This window comes from Colletes latitarsis, chromosome 12 (genome assembly GCF_051014445.1).
Source record: "Colletes latitarsis isolate SP2378_abdomen chromosome 12, iyColLati1, whole genome shotgun sequence".
Classification (NCBI taxonomy): domain Eukaryota; kingdom Metazoa; phylum Arthropoda; class Insecta; order Hymenoptera; family Colletidae; genus Colletes; species Colletes latitarsis.
Genome location: NC_135145.1, coordinates 12,224,457 through 12,246,735, shown reverse-complemented (window position 1 = coordinate 12,246,735; position 22,279 = coordinate 12,224,457). Strand labels below are relative to the sequence as shown.

At 42.4% G+C, this 22,279-nt stretch overlaps 1 non-coding gene across 1 annotated transcript; it reads right to left on the bottom strand.

Moving 5' to 3' along the window:
* Positions 1-10,277: 10,277 nt before the first annotated feature.
* Trnad-guc (transfer RNA aspartic acid (anticodon GUC)) lies at positions 10,278-10,349 on the bottom strand. Its single transcript has one exon. It is a non-coding gene; the product is annotated as a tRNA-Asp (tRNA).
* Positions 10,350-22,279: the final 11,930 nt, after the last annotated feature.

The following is a 22,279-nucleotide window of genomic DNA, read 5'->3' as shown; positions in this document are numbered from 1 at the left end:
TTGCTACGGCTTCAGTATCTAACGTAGACATGTAAGGGCCATTCCACGTCAAATTTATTAACCCACTCTCTGCCAATGATACTTTTTTCTAATAAACGCATTTTTAAGTACCAGTTTGATCGTTTCATGCTCATTTTTGAATGACGTATCAGTGCTCGATGGAAACCACGGGAAGGTGGTGGGCTTCTTCCATCAGGAGAGGCGAGGGATAGGTTAGAAGTGATTACATGGATCGGATGAGAGTAAATGGCGGATATAAGTGTTGGAAACAAGAAAAAGTATGGCTCAATCTTCGTCGCTGTCGACGTCAATTACGGGATTTACCTGTTCGATATTAAATAAGTTACTTAGAATTTCTGCAGGACGTACGATACGTGAAAGGTACCGAGCATGTGATAAATAGTAAATTATTGTTGCGACGTGTGAACAGCAACCGACAGTACGGTTATCATTCGCACATTCGCAACAATAGCGTTTAATCCCGGAGTAATCGATTAAATTTGGTACGTAGTTAATGTAACATCTATATGTTTTACTATTGATGTGACGCGATTTCACTTCACATTTAATAATATTTTTTGTCTGCTTAAGGCAACGAACAGTTATATTATTATCTTCGTCCATAACTTCTGCTAAGTAAGATATGGCTTGTGATAATTAGTATGTTCCCGTAAATAGAATTTTTAAGTTTTGTTCTGTTAATTCCGGAAAATCAAGAATGTCGAAAGCTGAAAATAGTTTGAAAAGAGATTTTCGCCTATTTCAATGATTATTCTCTACTTGCATTGCTAACGTATTTGCGATACTATCTTCTGATATTATTTTCGCTGCTATTTCATTAGAAAGCCCTACATTTGAATTCAAACGTTTTCCAAACGTATTGTGGAGATAACCTGCTATTTTGTAAAATATACCGACTTTGGGGAGTAACTTATTGTTCAACTGGTGATGTAACAATTTATATTTTTGTCCTAGAATTCGCTTGGACTACCCAGCGAACTTTTGTAACACGACGCGCTTGATTTCATTCTGTGTAGTGAGCTGGTTACGCTTTCCCTTCAAAGCCGGTATCAAAACTGTATAACCGCATTTTTCTAAATCTAATGTTACATTACGAAAACCTCTATCAACAATACAAATATCCCCTGATCTTAAAAGACTTGATAAACCAGTTGGATTCTTCAAAACAATCTTTAGAATCTCCGCGTCATTTTGGTTAGCGTAAAAGGGACCAAGTATATCGACTATATAACCATTTGTTGTGCAAATTGTAAAAAGTTTGCACAATGGCACCTTTTTTTGGCCGGAATATGATTTTCGCTTTTACTCATTATTCGAACTTTTTTCATGTCGAATATATGTTCCGTCAAAAATCAGTGCCAATTGGTCTGTTAAATTATATAATTGTTTAGCAATGAATGATGTTTCATTTTGAATCAAATTATTTCGAGAAATGGCCGCGAATCTGAAATGAAATGGTAGTATATCTTTTTCGAATGAATTTAAAACAGATGTACAAAATTCCGATATTTATTGTTCGTCTTCCATTCCAAGAATTGCAGCTATCATTTTATTTGAATTTCTGGTACGTAATTTTAGTAAAAAACTACGTTGGCTTGTGTAATAGTTTACTGCTCAGAATTTCTTAAGGAGGTCATCATTTCGCGAAGTTGCAATAGATTTTCTCACATTAAACCCGTAAATACTTCTAATTGTTCTTCTTTAATATGTGAAGTATTGTTGACTGAAAGATATTCAAAATAAATGCGTGATTCTTTGGTATCGATTATATTAGTCTTAGAATGTATTTTTAAATTAGAAATATCTTGACATTAATCTTCCTAGTTTCGGTTGGTACATTAATGATATGTTTTGGTGCTAGAGGAAGAAGGTACTTCTGAAGAAATAGTTTCAGTGGAAGAAAATGTTCCACTTGCTTGAAACTACAGAATGATGAGATTCAAGTGAAGAAAACGATTGGAGTACGGAAGGGGGTTTGACCAAAGAAAAAGTTTCAATTGCAGAAGAAACTTCTGTTGAAGTTTCTCCAAACTGAAGAAATTCTTGAGAATTACTGAAATTCGTAGTTTTTACTATTTTATACGTATAAACGCGACACTTATTACACAATACATCACCTATATTCACTGCTCTTTTAAGAATGGCTGAAGACATTACTGTCTCAGCTTCCGTCTTGATTTTCTTAATCTGACCTGCCAATTTACGAATTAACGAATGACAACCAATACACTTAAAGGGGTAGACACGGCACGTGACCTCGCCGATTCGGCAGGTCGGTATTTCAGCAGCGATTCTCTGCACAGAAATGGTAATACCATCAGATACGCTGGTGCCTGAAGAAACCAGAGGGAGCTGCTTGCTATTGCCATATACCATTCCGAATGTGTAAAGAAATACTTGGTTACTGTATATGAAACAATGCTAGTAGTGGGAATGTAAAAAACTGATTGTACATTTTCAATTATATTATATTATTCTGCAAAATATTACATTACAGTAACGAATTATAACTGCTACACTAACATAATTAAGCGTCTGATACAGAAAGTAGTTATCGAACGCACATTATAATATGTAAGATTATGTTAAGATTATGTTATGATAAGATGATGTATGAAATGTGTAACATACAATACCACATCTGTTGAAATAACGTGCTGTATGTCTTGCTTTCATCTGTACAAAGAAAGAAATGTAATAAAAATTACTCTTGTGGTTTATACCACTTGAATGTAAAAAGCAATACAGTATTTTCTCTATAGAAGTGACGCTCTCGGGGCTCAATGCTCGGCTGTAGCGTAGACGAGAAACGATTCTTGATTCTTTGTTGATGCTTACTGGAGGCGGCGAGTGTAGAAAAGAACAGCGAGCATATGACAAAGAGGGACTGAGCGCTCGAGCAACGTCGAATTTGATATCGTTTCTTTCGCTTCGGGTCGATTGTAGCGAAACACAGGCGATATTTATGGTAGCGTATACGAAATCGGTGTTCTAATTCCAACCTCTACCTCTCTTGGCAGAGGTCGCAGAATGAAATACTGATTCTGTATAGGCTCCCGTAAAGATCGCCTGTGTTTCGATATAGCCGACGTGGAGTGACCTGAGCGATGTATGCCTTTGATCGCTTATTGCGTTAGTAAATAGGATCTGGAAAGTGTCATGAATATGTTGATGAAGTTTGAGAAAAGGAATAAAAAATAAAAATAAATTTCGTTGTTGATTTAATATTGTATATGTTCTAGTTAAATTGCGTCTTGACTTCAGTATGTACATTTTAAAGAAAGGACAATTGTAGCATACGTTATAATTTATGAAAAACAACTATGAAAATTATGTTGTATTTGATCTTACTTAGTTAAATCAGAAAATTGTCACAAATAGGTGAAAAGTTTCGAACCAAGAAAAAGAGAAATAAATTTCTATTATTGCACTAGCGTTGCCTTAGTAATTTGAACCCGTATCATGTGACAATGTTCGACGACCGAAAGCCAAGCGCGTCGCTATCTTGGGGAACTGCCTATAGGAAGGCACACTCGCCGGTACAGCAAGTGCTGGGTTCTAAGGGTACGCAGTGGGTATTAGTAGAGGGAACATGACATTTGCATCGTAGACTAGTTCTGAGCTTGTATAGAGAAAATACTGATATGCATAATAAAAGTACCATCGCAATTACATTAATTTATTATGTACAAGTTATAAATTTTTCTGTTTGGTGTTTCTTCTCTTTATCGCGGGTTGCACTTATATATGTCATTATACAACAAACCGAATTTTTGGAATTTCCTGTATTACTAAAAAAGCTTGAAACACATTTAATATTTAATAACCGTCAAGCACAAATTACTACAAAGAGTTATCGATTCCATATGAATCTCAGAATCGATTAAGTTTTGAATCGGCCAATACTTTTCCGAGGTTGAAGTCGGACAATACTTTACAGGATTTCAAATGTTTCGAATATGGCTAAAGCCTCGAATTCGACCAGAGCAGAGGTTCGAAGCGGTCAATAGTTTCCAAACTTTATTCTCGGTCAATACTTTTCGAACTTTGCAATCTCTGACATCCTGAATTTCGAAACAATCGAACAGTGTTCACCAAGTTCGAAACTGCGAACATTTTCAATGATTTGAAGCTTCGAATTTAAGTTACATACGATTCGATAAACGTTTGTAATAAATACGTCATTAGCATGCAATTTTTGAGTCCTTATCTCATTTACATATATCCAGATTTGACTACATTCGAAATTGCTTCAAAATACATCGTACTATACAATTGTAGAAATCTACACGAATTAATATTTCAATTTTTGTACAAAAAATATGTTCCTCATTGTCTAAACTTACATACCCTACATTATTCAAGAAAATAAATGTTACTTTATTTTGTATAGTAGAATTTTTAAATGAATGCATTGTTGGGAACCGGGTAACAAACTCGTAGACTGTCGGTATATTACAGGTATAATATATTTCGCAGTGGTTTCTAATATTACTCGGTTACAGCAACTAGAGTTCTACGATAAGACTAAACGAGGAAAAGACGTGACGTGAACTGATCGTATTCGAATTCGTACTGACAATCCAAGAGCCTATGTTTTAGCTCCTATATATAAGGACATATGAGAGGATGTTGCAGCAAAATGAAATTTGTTACTTTAGACAGTTTTTTATTAAGAAAACACAAACAGAACAGGAAAGTTATGCACTTGTCCTAACATAAATAAACGTCTGATACACAAAGTAGTTATCGAACGCACATTATAATGTATAAGATTATGTCAAGGTTATGTCATGATCCCTCATCTGGACCACATCTGTTGAAATAACGTGCTGTACGTCTTGCTTTCATCTGTAAAAAGAAAGAAATATAATAAAAATTACTTTTATGGTTTATACCACTTGAATGTAAAAAGCAATACTTACATCTTCTGAAGAATGTATTATTAATGTTGACTGTTTCTCATACATATTTTCTTGTAACAGTACCGGCCCCTTTCAGTTGCAATTACTATTAATAGAACCTGTGGTAGAAAGTTAGAACAAATTGTAATAATTTGGCATACAATATAAATTTAAATGTGTGTATTACTTACTTGTTACTTACTTATTTGTTTACATGCATTGCGAAGCCCTGGTTTTTTCCTCGATTCCTATATGGTGATTTTTGCCTGTAATACTGCTTACCAGAAATAGATGTCAGAAATTCATAGCTGAAAGAGAAATTCATAATGATTTTCAATTGATCCAATTATTTGCATAAGAAAAGTATCAGTGCTATACTTACAATTTTGTAGCTGAAAAAATAGGTGAAACTATATATTATTAGAAGAATGTAAAGAGACCCACCACCACCTCCGTCATAGACGGTCCTCCTTACTCTGTGTTTTTCACATACATCATACTTCCATTCCTTTTTCAACAGCTTTTCCTGTCCATTGAATTCATTCGCCGATGCAATGGTACATTGTAGTTACAATTGCTTATGTAACAGCTTTTCATATATGCTGAATGCACTCGCCGGTGCTGCTTCGATGTTGTCATCCATCGTTATAACACGTACTTTATTGTTTAGTGGTAGGTACATTCTCATCCTGTTTTTATGTACGGAGGTTCTCTAATTGGCTGGTGTTGATTAAATCTACTGTCTATAATTTCTGGCAACATGCTGTCTTCATAAAACTTCCTCAGTTTTTCTTCCATTTCTGTTGCCCAGAATGCATCGTTTCTCAGTACTGTTGTAATTGTCATTCCTTTTGGCGTTCACAAACAGAATAAAGCTGTTTGTCTGTATTGAGAATGGTTAAGTTCAACACATTTCTCCATAGCGTACACAGACACATTCTTATCTAAATACGTGTCTGTGTAGCAGCGAGTCGAGCGCGAGTCGGACAACCTCGGCACCTCTCGTACTACGAACAAAAGCCAAGCGCGAATCATGTAACAAACGTGCAGTTCCGGGCATCATTTTGTATAAGACGGACGTGTTACGAATAGTCTCGCTAAGTCTATTATTATTTAATAAAGGGAATATTAACAACAGCGTACGAATTATTCACAATCCTGCTTTAACACGCATGAATTCTGACCGAACAGCGAATCGTTCGTTGTCCGACGCGAGCGAAGACGGTTACCGGCGAAAAAAACTGTCAACACGCGGCGAGCGAACAGCCGAACAGCTGATGGGTGAATAATCCAAAAAGTGAGAAACGATAGCGTGGAAGAGAGAAAGATTGAAAAGTTCGGCAACCGCCAAATGTAGGTGAGAATGTAGGAGTGAGTGAGAGAGATAGAGAGAATGAGCGAGTGATGTGCGCGATCGAGTGTCGGCACTTTTGGAAGGCAATCCGATTTCGGCACTTTTGAAGGGCAGTCCGTGTACATTCGTTCCCTCTGCATTTTTCAATATGTATAGGAATAAAGTACAATTTGTTGGAAGGAAAACCTTGCGTGTTAAGTGTATTCGTTGTCATTCGTTAATTCGTAAATTGGCAGGTCAGATTAGGAAAATCAAGAAAGAAGCTGAAACAGTAATGTCTTCAACCATTTTTAAAAGAGCAGTGAATATAGGTGATGTATTGTGTAATAAGTGTCGCGTCTATATGTGTAAAATAGTAAAAACTACGAATTTTAGTAATTCTCAAGAATTTCTTCAGTTTGGTGAAACTTCAACAGAAGTTTCTTCTGCAATCGAAACTTTTTCTTCGGTCAGACCTCATTCCGTACTCCAATCGTTTTTTTCATTTGAATCTCATTGTGTAGTTTCAAGCAAGTGGAATATTTTCTTCCACTGAAATTATTTCTTCAGAAGTACCTTCTTCCTCTAGCACCCTTCCTTCAGTCGGACCTTCAGCTGAAATTATTTTTAGTAGAATCTTCTTCATTTCATGCTGTTTCAGTTGATGTATCAAAGTATCCAATATCTTTACCGGGATCATTTTCAATCAGGATAACTTCACCTGAAGAATCCATTAAGCAATGTTCTCTAGAAGAATCTTTCTCTACATCTACTCCATTAATCTCTTCCGTGCAGTCGAACCACAGAATGTGGAAATGCCATTTTCTAGAGTCATTTCAAGATACAAATATTGCTTCGTTTGTGGATCTTCAATACGCATCATTAATATATCAGCCGAAACTAGGTGTCAAGTATTTCTCATCTGAAGATTATATGTTCTAAAAGGAAATCGGTGCTGTTCTAACAATTTATTAAAAAAACGTTTATTCCACTAAGATATTTCTAACTTAAGAATACATTCTAAGACTAGTATAATCGATACCAAAGAATCATGCATTTATTTTGAATATCTTTCAGTCAACAATACTTCACATATTAAAGATAAAGTAGATGATTTTACGCGTTCCGAAGAACAATTAGAAGTATTTACGGGTTTAACGTGAGACAATTTATTGCAACTTCGCGAAATGATGACCTCCTAAAGAAATTCTGAGCAGCAAACTATTACACAATCCATTGTTCTTTTTTACTAAAATTACGTACCGGAAATTCAAATAAAATGATAGCTGCAATTTTTGGAATAGAACGCGAAAAATAAATATCGGAATTTTGTACATCTGCTTTAAATACATTCGAAAAAGTTACACTACCATTTCATTTCGGATTTGCGGCCATTTCTCGAAATAATTTGATTCAAAATGAAACACCATTCATTGCTAAACAATTACATAATTTAACAGACCAATTGGCACTGATTTTTGATGGAACATATATTCGATATGAAAAAAGTTCGAATAATGAGTAACAGCGAAAATCATATTCCGGCCAAAAAAAGGTACCATTGTGCAAACCTTTTACAATTTGCACAACAAATGGTTATATAATCGATATACTTGGTCCCTTTTACGTTAATCAAAATAACGCGGAGATTCTAAAGATTGTTTTGAAGAATCCAACTGGTTTATCAAGTCTTTTAAGATCAGGGCATATTTGTATTGTTGATAGAGGTTTTCGTGATGTAAAATTAGATTTAGAAAAATGCGGTTATACAGTTTTGATGCCGGCTTTGAAGGGAAAGCGTAACCAGCTCACTACAACAGAATCAAATCAAGCGCTTCGTGTTACAAAAGTTCGTTGGGTAGTCCAAGCGATACACGGAATTCTAGGACAAAAATATAAATTGTTACATCACCAGTTGAACAATAAGTTACTCCCCAAAGTCGGTATATTTTACAAAATAGCAGATTATCTCCACAATACGTTTGGAAAACGTTTGAACTCAGATGTAGGGCTTTCTAATGAAATAGCATCGAAAATAATATCAGAAGATGGTATCGCAAATACGTTAGCAGTGCAAGTAGAGAATAATCATTGGAATAGGCGAAAATCTCTTTTAAAACTACTTTCAGCTTTCGACATTCATGATTTTCCGGAATTAACAGAACAAAACTTAAAAATTCTATTTACGGGATCATACCAATTATCACAAGCCATATCTTACTTAGCAGAAGTTATGGATGAAGATAATAATATAACTGTTCGTTGCCTTAAGCAGACAAAAAATATTATTAAATGTAAAGTGAAATCGCGTCACATCAATAGTAAAACATATAGATGTTACATTAACTACGTATCAAATTCAATCGGTTACTCCGGGATTAAACGCTATTGTTGCGAATGTGCGAATGGTAACCGTACTGTTGGTTGCTGTTCACACGTTGCAGCAATAATTTATTATTTATCACATGCTCGGTACCTTTCACGATTTGTACGTCCTGCAGAAATTCTGAGTAAGTTATTTAATATCGAACAGGTAAATCCCGTAATTAGCGTCGCCAGCGACGAAGATTGAGTCATACTTTTTCTTGTTTCCAACACTTATATCCACCATTTACTCTCATCCGATCCATGTAATCACTTCTAACCTATCCTTCGCCTCTCCTGATGAAAGAAGCCCACCACCTTCCCGTGGTTTCCATCGAGCAATGAAACTTCATTCAAAAATAAGCATGAAACGATCAAACTGGTACTTAAAAATACGTTTATTAGAAAAAAGTATCATTGGCAGGGAGTGGGTCAATAGATTTGGCGTGGAATAACCCTTACATGTCTACGTTAGATACCGAAGCCGTAGCAAGCATTTATACTTATGAAAGAAAGAGAAAAAGAAGGAAAGATCTGCGACCCATTCACAGTAGTCAAAGGTATGAAATTTGAAAGCTAACATTTCACATTAATTTCAGTGTAAGAGATGTTAAACAGCAATCGTGGTTGACAAAAAAAATAAAGACGCAAAACACGCTCCAAAATTATATTTATACATATTTCAGGTTAAAATATTTGTAAAATGTTTTTAGAACATTTATAAATAAATATAAAGCATTATTATATAGTTAGAATTTGAAGAAAAAAAAATACTAAGTCCAGAAGAGAGACTCGAACCTACGGTAAGAAAACTTCCAGCGGTTCCGCAGTCGGACACTCTAACGCCTTTTTTTTGTATTATACGTTTATTAAAGCCTCTGAAGATATATACAACAAATTCAACAACACAACAACAATCCTTAAACGTACAAAATAGGAACATGTGGCTTATTCTTACAAACTAAAGACTCTATTTGAGTACGCGTAGTTTACACTTTGGTATACCCAGTTAATTGCACTTATTGCGGAATAAAAGGAATATGATAAGTAAAACGAACTTAATGTATTACATAAAGTTTGTAGAGAAAAGGGCAGAAAAACTGTACAATAGTGTCTAAAAGGGGAGGGAAGATAGAAGAAATAAATTTATATAGTCAAAACAAAAATGTAGTGAAATAATATTATTAAACATTAATAAAATGGCAAAAATGAAATCCTCCCCGGCGGGGAATCGACCTCGGTCTCCCGCGTGACAGGCGGGGATACTGACCACTTTTTTTTTTTTTGAAAACATACGTTTATTGTGCCAGAACAATTATAAATATATATACAATGGTACAATAAACCTAAACGTACAAATGGTTACATTAAAACAATATATACTTAGACTAATGGCTCAGCGCAGAGCACGCGTAGTCTTAACACTAGACTATAATTACTGCACTTAATGCTACAGTGAGTGTAAAATAAAGAGGAATTTCTTATAGTTAGCTGGATTGGGATTATGTATAGAAAACGGCACGAGGGAAAAACTATAGTTATGTGGTGATTGAAAGGAGGATAGGGTAGGGAATGGGGAGGATGTTAGTGATATGTTAATATAATAAAATAGAACTTTAAACTAAGTATAAACAATAAAATTCAAAAATAATACTCTCCCCGGCGGGGAATCGAACCCCGGTCTCCCGCGTGACAGGCGGGGATACTGACCACTATACTACCGAGGAGGCCGCGCTTGTTACAAATAAATAAATGGAACAGTAGATGCTGCCTGTGTTAGTATAGTTGTTATACAGTTTGGTTGTAACTATGGAGTAGTTATGGTCGATTTAGAGCTGCTTCAATTTAAAACAGTTGTGTTTGTATGTGTAATACAGTGTATCTTAGGTGTACTCGGTTATGATCTATGGTATGTTTAACTGGACTGCAACCACCAGTATTTGTCAGTGTTGTGTCTATGTTTGGCGTTCAGGTCTATCGTCGAAAGTCTGTAGTTAAAACGTATGTCGGGGTCGTCGAAGTGTGTGTTTACGTCGTATGAGAGTTTCTTGTCTTAAGTTTTTCTATTGATATGGTAGATGATTGGTATGTTAACATTATTCTGAATATATCCTGCGCTGTCTAGATATAAAAATGATTCCGGTGGGGTGTATCCTGTCAGTCGTGTCTTGTCGTGATATAATGGATTCGGATAAGTTGGACCGTAAATTAGGCTATTGAGTTTGATTCTACGCGCGCTAGACCAGTGGTTTCGGATCAATTTAAGCATGAACAAATCTATTCTAATAATTCTCGCGTTTTCGTATAATTTGTAGTTGCTGATCATTCTAGTGAAGTTAGACTCAGGTGTTCTGTATGCCCCTAGACAAGCTCTGAGGCACTTTCTCTCGAAAAGTCTTAGCTTTTCCATAGTACTCGCGCTGACGTTAAACCAAATAGGGCAACCATAGGTTAATATGGGCCGGATTAAAGATTTATAGCAAAGGACCTTGACGGATGTGTCAAGATCCTTTGAGTAAAAGAGGCGTTTATGAGAGAAGAATGCCTTTTGAGCTTTGTCTATCTGAATTTGTACGTGGTGATTGTAGTTCAGTTTAAAGTCCAAATGTATGCCTAAATAGCGAACGATGTCTTTATGGGGTAACTTGCGGTTGCGATCATTGCTGTCATATAAGTGAAATTTTGTGCCATGCTCGCGTACGTCTGCGTTCGCGTCGGAAATGCTTGAAATATATGGTCTAAAGAGAATAGTTTCGCATTTACTAATGTTAATTTTCAATTTCCATGTGTGGAAGTAATTCTGAATTTTACCGAAGGTGTTCTGAAGTTCGTTTTGTATTACGGAAGGTTTATTGTGTCGAGAGTAAATCAAAAGGTCGTCCGCGAAAGCTATTGCTGATTTGACGTTGTCGCTGTTTAGGTCATACATTTGCAGCAAATCGCTTATAAATATATTAAAGAGCAGTGGAGAGTTGATGGTGCCCTGTTGAAGTCCGTTGGTGATGTTGAAACGTTTGCTGGAAATAAATTCGCCGTCTGTAACAAAAAAGTTTTTACCGCGTAGCATACACCATATCAATTTGACGAGATGTTTGGGAAATTCTTTCTTAAGGAGTTTGAAGAATAGACCATCCAGCCAAACTGTGTCGAATGCTTTTTCGAGGTCAATGAAAATCGCACCTACGCATTCGTCTGAGTTGCGGGCCCAGCATATATCGGAAGTGAACTTCGATATAGCATGGACGGTGGAGTGTTTGAATTTAAATCCGAATTGGGTCTCTGGGATAATATTCTTGGTATTGCAAAAGGCGTTGATTGAATTGTTTATGCACGTCTCGAATATTTTACTGATGTTAGAAAGCAAGCTGATGGGGCGATAACTAGAAGGGTCGTTACCGTCCTTGCCCTTTTTCTTAATTGTAATAAGTTTCGCGGTTTTCCAAGCGGTTGGGAAATAAGCTAAATTTAAACAGTTGTTGAAAAGAATTGTGTAATAGTAAATGTAGCGAAACGGAAGATTTTTCAAAGCTATATTTGGGATACCGTCGAAGCTAGAGGATTTTTTATTGTTCAGACGCTTGAATGTGGTTTTTAGTTTATCAAAGGATGTGAAGTAGTTGGATGGGATGGCATCTGGGTCGGGATTGTCTGCTGTGTTTATATCCGTAAATGTGCATAATGTTTTGTTGTCTAGTCTGTCTTGTTCGATTTCTTGTTGGAGTGAGTCGATTTTTCGTTTAATGATATTGGAGAGTTGTTCTTTTCCCATCTCTGAATTTTGCGTGTGGACCGATTCAAAATGCACGCCTAATATGTTTAGTTTGTCTTGTGCGTCTGTAACGAGTACGTTGTTGTGTGCGTCAGTTTGTAGGTTGTCAACTATTACATTGGCTCTATTAAAAATGCTTCTATTGGATGATGGTATTTTCAGATCCTCGATGGAGTTCTTTTCTTTGGGACGGAATATACTATTAATAGATGGGAAAAGTTCTTTCGATTTTCGTTGTGAAATTTTACTAATTTTGTTTTTCCAAAAAGTGCTGACCGATTCATGAAAAGCTTTTTTGATTTCGTGTCTAATTGTCTTCAAAGCCTCTTTAAGTGCTTGTATCAGTGGGTCGTTTGCTGTGGTGTAGTTTTGGATTCTGGATAGGTTATTTAGATATGTGAGCAGACGGCTCTTTTGTCTTCGGAGATTCTTGATTTTAGGATTTAGGTATCTGTCCGTGGAGTTAAAATTGTTGTTTGCTCGCGGTATTGCAGAATCTATTGCCTGAGTAATGTTGTCGTTAAGCTTGTCTATGTGTGCGTCGATCTCGTTTTTTGTTAAATTTCTGTCGTTTGTGACGTTTGTGTCATCATTTTCTATTAAGAAGTGGCGATATTTTGCCCTGTCGGCTTTGGTAAAATTGTATTTTATTATCGTTGTGGGTTCGTCTAGTTCGAGTGTATCGAGAGTCTGAATCGAAATGTTCATTAGTGATGCTCTGTGATCACTGTCGTATGTGAATGTGTCTAGGGCCTTCGGAGCAGGTAGATTGTGGAATTTGTTTCTATCGTCCGTGAGGCAGAGGTCGAGGAACGCTCCGCTTTTTGGGAACGATGGGACTGCGGTTTTGAGTAAGGAGGTTCTATATTTGATTCTACTTTTGGTATACCATTTGTTAAGCGATACGCCTTTTGCATTGTTCAAGGAATTACCCCAGGAGATGTGTTTCGCGTTTAAGTCGCCGGTTAGAAGGTAGTAATCATTTGATCTATGCAGTTCAAGGATTTCAAATAATTTTTTTAACTCTATCATGAATTCTTTTTTGCAGTTGCTAGTTGCATATGTTGCAATGATGTAAATTTTAGCGTTGTTCTGTAATTTAAGTTCTATTATTGAGGATTCGAAACAGATGCTATTTTTTAAACAGTTTGGTTGGATGGATCTAAACGAAATGTTTTTGCGGATAAGGATACCCGTGCCGCCAGCTTGTTTGGAGCGCGGTCTATCTGTACGGATTGTGTGGTAATCTCTGAAGTTTAACCGGTGTGTGTGATTTAATTTTGTTTCTGATAATAAAACTATATCCGGATTGTGTAGTGTGAGTGCGTCCAGGAGAGTGACTCTTCTTTCGTTAGTGATAATCGAGTTGACATTGATTTGAATAATTTTTAGTAAAGCAAAGCTTGTTTTATTTTGTGCGGTGTGTTGTGTATTAGCCATTTATGATGTTTAAAATTCTATACCTAATGCTTCCGTTATTATGTTTATTTTATTCGTGTTTGCTTGTATGCTTCCGGCGGTACTAGCTATGTGCGTGTTTATTGACGAGGAGATAATGTTCTTTATCTCCTCTAGGAACAATTGTGTTGGGAACGTTTTGGGTGGTTGTTGTTGTGATAGTGTTTCTGTTGGCTGTTGTGTTTTGGGGTTACCTGTTTGAATTTTGTTTCCTAATATCGCGATAAACGAGATGTTTGGTTTAACGAATTTATTGACGAGTTGATGTTTCCGTTCTCTTTCTAATCTAATTTGAGTTTTTTTCTCTTCTATTTTTTGTTTCACTTCTTTTAACCTCGGGCAACCTCTGTACGACGCAGGGTGTCCGAAGTTTTTGCAGTTCACGCAGAAGGGACGCGTTTCCTCGTCATCTTTTGCGCTAGTGCCTGCTACCGGAAGAGAGCACTCTCCCGGATTGTGTTGAATGTTGCACTTAACGCATCTGTAGTTCAGATTGCAGTTAAGCGCAACGTGTCCTATGCGCTGGCATCTCTTGTATTGGATGCGGTCTTTTTTATTTAATTTTTCCCATGAAATAAGGGAGTGAAGCAGAACTCTAATTTGATGTAGGTTTTCGAATTTGCTGTTTGGCGATAATTGAACAATGTATATTGGCAGGTTTTTGCCTTCCCTAATTGACTTTTGCGTTTTGAATTTATTCACGGCCGCGAAGTTTACATTATTAATATTTTGTTTTTTTAACTCGGCGAGTACTACTTCTGGGTCGTAGTCTCCTTCCAGGTTTTTTAAGAGAATTGTTAAATATCTTTCTTGTTTAGGTGTGTACGTGAAGAACTCTATATTATTTTGTTTCAAAGCTGCGCACGCGGTTTTAAAGTGTTCTATTGAATTTATGTGGACTGTGTGTTTCGTGTTGTTTTTTTTATGTAAAAATCTTTTATAAGAGTTGCTATTATCCCTACTGTTTTACGTGAGTTATTACTGTATACTGTTATCGGTGGTGGTCGCAAGATTTTGATATTTGAACATTCTAACGCTGCGCCACCGACGCCGTTGAAAATATCGTTGATCTTTTAAGATATATTGCGCTCAACGGTTGCTTTATTTTATTTCTTTTAATTGTTATGTAATTCTGCTTAGTGTAGAAACATTAAATAGTGTACAAAACACTCATATATTGAAGAATGCATAAAAATTCAACGTGTAAGTTGCTCTAATACGCAGGAAATGAGGAAAAAATCGGTTTTTATTTTTTTTCACTGTGGCGCACCAAAATGAAAAATCTGAAAAAAATTGAGAATAATAGTAATAGCAATACGTGTTTACTGTAAAAGTATAAAAGTAGTTCCGGACCTCCTTCAATACGTAATTGGCATTTTTCGGCATTTTTTGCGGTTTTTTATTTTTTACTACCTGGTTCTTCAATCAAAAAATCTGAGAATCTTCCAAAATATGTGTCCCAGTACCCGAAGTATCTCTGAATTTTTTTACATTTTTTTACTCAACAGGTTAAGAGAAATTGTACAAAAACGTGATTTTCGTTTTCACTCCATTACTACCCCCACGGTCGAGATTTCAAGTTAAAAATGAGCACATAGGGCTTTTTTTTGATAAGCTATCGAATGACCCATCATTCGTTCAATTCGGTTTTGGGGCACATTTGATCCCCTTATTCGGCTATACCCTCTAAGCTGTAGTGAAGTCCACTACTTGGAAGATTAATTAGCAGTTTGTTGGGAATCTCGTTTGGGCCTGAGCTAGTGTTTTTACACTTGGCTAGAACTGTAGTAAGTTCTTCAAATTTGATAAGATCGTTAATGCACGCAAGATTCTCTATGTTGCTTTCAAAGGGTCTGTTATTGTTAGAAAAATGGACTAGCTTACTTCTCAAGCACTGGATAGATGTCCAGTCATCGCTTGCTGAAAATGTTCGAGTTGTAAATGTTTGAGCACGTCGCGAATGTTTCCTTGCGACGAGAGATCGTCGCATTACGTCATTACATGTCAAACAGAACAGTTCTGTACAGCCATGTTTGCTTTTATATAAATTTCTATATTGTTTGTTAATTGTGTCTAAGTTTATTATTTCGTATTCCGACCTCATCAACAGGTTACGGGCCTAGGAAACGCGAAAGTACACGGAAAATAAATTTCTTAGACACGCGTAGTTCGGGAAATGCGGTTTGTGTTTTTTCTTTTTTATTTCCCATTTTTCACTCGAGTGAACGTTCAAGATGAATACGGGCAGTGCAGTGCGACTTTTTTTTTGTCGTGGGGAAAATCTTCGAAAGACTCCCTCCCGCCTCTCCTCAAAGAGGTGGTAGGGGTGTGTGGGATTCTCCGCGCCCATGTAATGACGGGCGCGGGACCTGCCCACTAACAACCCCACGATGACCCTTCCGCACGATTTAGGAGGATACTGGGCATCGCTCGAAGCATACTTCCGGTATCCTCCCCGAGCCCGCGCTGTGCGCCCATCCACGGGGGGGCAAACGGTCCCTGAACCGTCTTACCAATCGCAATTTTTTATTAAAGTGAATTGTAAGGTCACTTCCGCGAATTCCGCGACGACTAAATAGGACGGAAGGATTGTGAGAGACCTTATCCAACACAAACTAATTTTATTTAATAAATACAACAAGTAATACAATAAAATAACATGTACTGTATTTGAGTCGATATACACTATTCGTGGTTTTTGAGAGAAGTAAAAAAGTGCGAAGTCCGTCCGTGGTATATAAACTGAGATTCCGGTTGGAAGGGGAGTCAAAATTTTGGGGGTGTCTTCTAACGGAAAATCCGCCTCCGTGCTTGTATGGTATATATATTTTTTCCCCGAGTTTTGGTTGCCAAAGTTTGACCCTGGGCTGGCCTCGGCACGGTCGGAAATAACGGTCGAACCCAGGTGGTGACCACCGGTGGAGACGTACGCAATGAAGTCGTAGGTTCGCTAGATTTGTAAATCATGCTTGCAAGACCGTAAGAACGTAAAGGCGAAAGTTTCTGTAACCTTCAAAAAATAATTTAAAAAAGGGGGCTGCTGCGACATCGACTGACATACGAGTTTATTGCTGGTACGTGCTTCTAGATAATATGGACCTTTCCGAGGCTGGAGGCTCGGAACTGGACATGCCGGCCCCCCGTTGAACCGTTAGTTCAACTTGATAAGTGCCGAGAAGTGCTTGAAGTGACTCCTAAGGAATAAAAAAATAGAAAACAATAGTTACGCGTAAAGGGTATATACAAATAGCGAAAAATTTGGTAATTAAATCTTATCTTCTAGGGGTAATGGGGCTAAGCTCCTAACATTTCGGACTATCGTTGATGTTGAAGTACGAACAGTGACCATTCGAACGACACCATCACGACCGGGGTGAATGGTGACCACCCTGGCGAGTTTCCATTGAAGGGGTGGTAGGTTGTCGTCTCGGACGACGACCAGTGTACCTTCCTTGATGGGGTGTGTACCATGGGTCCATTTTTGTCGTACGGTCAGCTCATTTAGGTACTCCTTATGCCAGCAAGCCCAGAAATCGCGTCGCACCTTCTGTATATGTTGCCATGTAGATAGGCGGTTCCGTGGTCTGGGGGAAGTCGTTGTGGCCCCCCCAGCAATGGAGGTGGATGAAGCTGCCGGGGGGGGGATGGGCCTCTCGCGGCAGTGGAATCGAAGGGGGAGGTCACCTCCCCGACTGAAGATACTGGCCTGGAGGAGGTCGTGAAGGCCTAGAGTTCACCCTCCTCCAGGCGAATTTGGCGAGGGCTCGTAGGGCGCAGGACATGTTTGTCCATGCCCTGCGGGCCCAAAGTGTAGGCCTTGCCATCGCCGCCGAGCCGTACATGGTTCCTGATCAGCCCAATTGGGTCGGAAGGCTGTGCGGCTTGGTGGCGATGGTCTGGGCGTGGCCGCCAGACTCCCCTCCCGTTACCATCCTGCATCGGGGAAGGGGGTTTCTGGCGGTCCAATGGGGGACCATCGCGGTGGTGGGCTGCTACGTGTCGCCCAACTGCGACCTCGCCACATATGCGGCATACCTGGACGGGGTGAGCGGTTGTATCAGGAGATGCTTACCCCGTCCGGTACTGGTCCTGGGGGATTTCAATGCTCATGCAGCTGCATGGGGCAACCCCAGGACCAACCGCCGTGGCGAGGCGCTATTGGGGTGGGCGGCTGAGCACGACCTCCGGCTGGTGAATCGGGGCTCCGAAGCCACTTTCGTAGGGCCACAGGGAACGTCCGTCATCAATTTGACGTGGGCAACCCCTGCAGCCCTGCGACTCGTGTCGGGGTGGCGAGTGGCCGTAGAGGTGGCCACACTTAGTGACCACCTCTACATCACCATGTCGGGGTGGCCACACTTAGTGACCACCTCTACATCACCATGTCGGTGAAGGCCACCCCGGCACGAAGGGAGCCCCTGGGCCAGAGGCGTACGGCGGATGCCGTGGCCCAACCGCGATGGTCCCTCAAGAGGGTGAGTTGGGAGATGGCAGAGGCAGCCGCAACGGTGGCAGCCTGGTCCCAGCCAGAGGATGGACCCGTCGACGACGTCGAGCGAGAGGCCGAGTGGTTTCGGGGCACATTCAAGGAGGTGTGCGATGCCTCCATGCCCCGGACCAGGCCTCCCAGAGGACAGGGCGCGGCGTATTGGTGGTCGCCGCACATCGAGCAGTGCAACGCTCGTTGTGCGCACACCCGCTGTAGATACACCCGCGCCCGACGGTCACGCCGTCGACGCCCGACTGCGGAGCAGATGGCGCGCATATACGAGGAGTTCGCCAGGGAGCGGCGGACCCTCCAGCGCGCCATCCGAGACGCCAAGGCACAGGCATGGAAGGACCTCCTCGGGGAGCTGAACAGAGATCCGTGGGGGCGCCCGTATAAGCTTGTAATGGACAAGCTTCGTCCATGGGCGCCCCCGCTGACAGAGACTCTCGACCTCCAGTTTTTAGAGGAGGTGGTATCAACCCTGTTCCCGGGGTCTAACCGGGTCGGGGTACCACCTCCCCGAGAACCCTGGGACCCTTCCATCTGGTCCCAGGAACTGGAGGTCACCCCCGAGGAGATGGGCCGGGTCGTTCGTCGGATGGGGTCTCGGAGGGTTGCTCCGGGTCCCGACGGCGTGCCCGGTCATGTGTTGGCCTGTGCCCTCGGCGTCTTGAGTCCGCGGTTCGGGAGGCTGCTGAGCGGTTGCCTCCGCCGAGGGGTATTCCCCTCGCCCTGGAAGGCGGCGCGGCTGGTCCTTCTCCAGAAGGCGGGAAGGCCCGCATGTACGCCCTCCGCGTACCGGCCGGTGTGTTTGTTGGATGAGGCGGGCAAGCTCTTTGAGCGCATAGTGGCTGCCCGCCTATCCAACCACCTGTCCACAGTAGGACCCGACTTGGCCCCCTGTCAATTCGGCTTTAGAGAGGGACGCTCCACGCTCGATGCCGTCCAGCTGGTCCGGCCCCTCTCTCAGGGGGCCACCTCCCAGGGTAGGGTGGTTCTGGCGATATCGCTAGATATCGTCAATGCCTTTAATACCCTACCCTGGGAGACGATTATGGGGGCGCTAGACTTTCATCGTGTGCCCCCATACCTGAAGAGGATAGTCGGGTCCTACCTTAGCGACAGGTGGATCAGTTGCACCGGCCGGGATGGAGTATACATGCGGAGGGGAGTCGTACGTGGTGTTCCACAGGGGTCGGTTCTAGGGCCCATGCTGTGGAACATCGGGTACGACTCGGTACTGCGAGCCCCTCTGCCCGCTGACGTGGCGCTGGCGTGTTATGCCGATGACACGCTGGTGCTCGTCAGCGGGTCAGATTGGAGAGGGACAGCGCGCGCCGCGGAGATGGCGGTGGCCACCGTCGTCGCCGAAATCTGCAGGCTGGGCCTAGAGGTGGCACCCCAGAAAACGGAGGCCATGTATTTTCAAAAACTTGGCCCCCGTGGGGTGCCGCCGGCCGGCCTGCGGATCCGAGTTGGGACAGCCTACGTCGAGGTGAAGGCCCATATGAAATACCTGGGCCTGATCCTCGACAGCCGGTGGCGCTTCGTCGAGCATTTCGACCGCTTGGCCCCCCGTGTGGAGAAGGCGGCTGCCGCGTTAGGCCGCCTTCTTCCGAATATCGGGGGGCCTGATGTTGGAGTCCGCCGCCTCTATGTGGAGGTGGTGCGTTCAATTGCCCTCTACGGGGCCCCAATCTGGGCCCCACAACTGGATGCCAGCCGGCGCAGCACGGAGATGCTGCGCCGCGTCAATCGTCGGCTGGCAATCCGGGTTGTTAGAGGGTATCGCACCATCTCCCACGAGGCGGCGACTACTCTGGCGTGTCTCCCGCCCCTGGAGCTCCTAGCCTGGAGAAACCAACTGGTATTCCGGCATTCGAGGGAGCTTCAGGAGGCTGGGAGGCCGCCAGAGGAGAGGAGGCAAGCGGTCGAAGCGACGAGGCGCCATGCCCAACGGACCGTTTTGTTTATGTGGTTCCACCAACTCATTCAGACTGGTGGAGCCACACAACGGTCCGTTAGTGCAGTCCTGCCACATTGGAAAGAGTGGCAGGACAAACCGGGTAGGCTGTCCTACAGGATGACACAGGTGCTTACCGGGCATGGTTGCTTTGGTGAGTACCTGTGTCGAATCGGGAAGGAGGCGACGGCGGTGTGCCACCACTGTGGGAACCCTCAGGACACGGCGCAGCACACGCTGGCAGCCTGCCCAGCGTGGGCAGATGAGCGCCGTGTCCTGCTGCAGGAAGTTGGGAGGAACCTCTCGCTGGCCACAGTAGTTGGCAAGATGGTGGCCAGCGAGAGGACATGGCAAGTGGTGGCCTCCTTCTGTGAGGTAGTTATGTCACAGAAGGAGGCCGCGGAGCGGGCGCGCGAGCAGGCCGCGCATCCCGCTCGAAGAGGGAGCGCTCGGAGAGGGGCCAGGGCGAGGCGACCTTCGCCTCTTGGCCCCCTCCAATAGCTCCTGAAGGGGTGGGTGGCCCGTCAACTTTCAACTCCGGCCATCACGTCGATGGCCGGGGGATGGACGGGCCGCCGGTGTGGGCTGCAGGTGCTCGGCGATAGGGGCCCGAGCACCGAAGGCAGCCCCGGGGCCGCAGGCGTCGGGTGACCTGGCGTCTGCGGCGGAGAAATCAGGGGGGGAGGGACACGTTGTCAATCCCCCCGGGATGAGCCTCAACAGGCAAGGCGCGGCGGGGGACTCTGTGATGTCTCACTAGAGTTCCCGGTCCCCCGCCGCAGCGCCCGAGGACGGTCACCGTAGGAGTCCGGCACTACCCCGAGGCCCTCCCCTACTTAAGGGCCTCGGGGTGTCCACGAGGATTTCCCCACGTAAAAAAAAAAAAAAAAAAAAAGGTTTACGGCCGTTTACGTGTTATTGTACGCCGACCTCACGCGAAGATTCGCTTCGCACCGGTTTAAACGGTATCGTGACGTCAGCGTCGAGAAAGAGAACCGTAAGATATATTGAAAAGAGATCGACAGCTGAATTCGGCTGCGCCGCGTCGCGACGACAAGGCGCGACCGAGTCTTCGTCTGTCGATCCGCAACGATATTCGCAATTATTCACGAGCCGACTGCGAACGGGAGCGGATCCCAGAAGATCTCGCTCCTTAAGTACGGACTCGCATATCACGTTTGGACTTGTTTTTTTAAAGAATTCTCACCGTTGCTGCGGTTAGAGTTTTCCCATAACAATCTACCTGCGACAAAAGGGAGGTCGTAATACATGCTGCGCGTGGCGCGACCGCCTTCCCTAGGAAGGATTGTACGTTGCAGTCGTTGCCGCGACCGCGACGTAAGGGACTCAGGGTGCACCCACCCAGAATCCCTTTAAAGCTATACGGCTTTGGAGCCTCCCAAAGGTCATACCGTTGAGTCGGTACCGCCTCGTGGAGTGCTCTTCGTGCAAAGGTCGCTGAAAAACCCTCTCCAGAAACCCGTCGGTGTACGAGTCGACCGTACACCCTACGGAGGAGTTCGGGTTCAAGGTCGCCTCACCTTCCGTCACGCCGCCTACCAAATACGGTTCCCGTGCAACACAGTCGCCGGGTAAGCTTTATAGTGCGGTTGGACCCGCGAGGGATTTTTTTGCGAAAGACACTTTACTGTCACGGTCCCTGGTAGAAACGGTCGCCGTGCAGTAATTTTACAGTGTCGCAGGAAATCACCTCGCACGGGATCCACCCATTTGGAGCTTTACCCCCTCCATTTGGTGACCCGTCCGTGGCTAAGTCGCCCCCGACAGATACGAGTGAATTCTCTTCTGTTCAGGGTAAAAGTCTCGCTGATAATTTCAATAAATAATTATCAGCGAACAAGTACAAATTTACAGTCCACTGATCCACGTTAAACGACAGCTGATTCCCCCCTCCCAGCGCACCGATAGTCGCTAGGAGCGCGAGGCGAACAGCTGACGAGCGTGTGTTTACGATACG